Below are 1,191 nucleotides of genomic sequence, written 5' to 3'. Positions count from 1 at the left end.
TCTGCCGCAGGTGCCAGGAGGGCACAGACTCAGTGTGTAATGGTGGCGGGGTCCTGGGTTGCCTGTTCTGCCCCCAGGAAGTAGGTGGGAAATACCTGGCTCTCTCCATGAGTTTCAGCTGGGAACAGTGGTGGTGGAAGTAAAACGCAGACTCAAACCGCAGTACCAGCAGCTCTTGGAGCACTCGTTCACTCGGTGCAGGGTGCATGCAGGAAGAGGCCACAGGTGCTACCCCCAGCCAGAGAAGTCGCTGGGGCTTGAACCTCACATTTCTAATGAGCACATGGCTTATCACTAACAGAAACTGATTTCTTACTTTTTAGGAGATCCTAGATTCAATAATGAACGTAGGAAGTAAGAAATATCTTCTTGGGTCTGAGCTGCTATGGTACACATTACATATTTGCATCAGTTTCAGCAGCTTTAAAAATATAGGTACTATTAAACTGAATTATTGAGGGAGAGAACAAAGTAATACACTCTACAGCAGTGGTTTTTATATATATCCTCTGTGAGTGAGACAGAACTAGGACATAGCACACAGAGATTTACAATATAATGAATAATAAGTTGTTTCTATTTAATGTTATGGTATTGCTATCACTTGGACTAATAAAGGACAATTTAAAACAAGCTGACAATGAAGAACTGGCATTTCCTTATAACATACATACAGGAGTGAAATACAAACATCTTGTTTAATATTCTGTACTTTTAAGTCTCTGTTTGCATATATTAGCTTGAAGATTCAGGAATGAAAAGAACATTAAAGTGTTACTTGAAGAACTATCTTAAGTGACCTGTTAATGAGAAACAGTCAAAATAAGGCAATAACTATCAGTCTACCTTCTACCTTCCTTGTGTGCTTCATTAGTAAAATGGAGAAATGTTTTAAAATATATAGTTATCCATTTCTTAACTGCCTCAAATTAGAAATTGTAATGCCATGGGTCTCAAAGCCTGGCTCTTTATGTTTTATTATTTTTATTGGTCTCCATCCTAGATGGAATATTTCACTGGGAACTCCTCAGAGCCAAGGCCATCCATATGAGGAATTCAGAGACATGAAAATCAATTTCACACCATGGAGAAGGAAATGAGAACAAAGAAGGAGCAGAGCAATGTGAGAATGAGCTGGGAGGCCCGGTTCAGTTCTCAGGCGGTGTTGGGTTCTGCAAAGGCTGGCTCACT

General features: G+C 40.5%; 1 long non-coding RNA gene across 1 annotated transcript in view; it reads left to right on the top strand.

Annotated features, from left to right (window-relative positions):
* Positions 1-579: 579 nt before the first annotated feature.
* LOC102012147 overlaps positions 580-1,191 on the top strand; it is an 8,007-nt gene continuing 7,395 nt past the window's right edge. The window contains exon 1 of the long non-coding RNA XR_265180.1: positions 580-1,123. This is a non-coding gene — a long non-coding RNA (uncharacterized LOC102012147). The remainder of the gene's footprint in view (positions 1,124-1,191) is intronic.

This window comes from Chinchilla lanigera, unplaced genomic scaffold, assembly GCF_000276665.1.
Source record: "Chinchilla lanigera isolate Chin_1 unplaced genomic scaffold, ChiLan1.0 scaffold00251, whole genome shotgun sequence".
Taxonomy (NCBI): Eukaryota; Metazoa; Chordata; class Mammalia; order Rodentia; family Chinchillidae; genus Chinchilla; species Chinchilla lanigera.
Note: the sequence above shows the minus strand (reverse complement) of the source record. Positions and strands in the feature narration are given on the sequence as shown.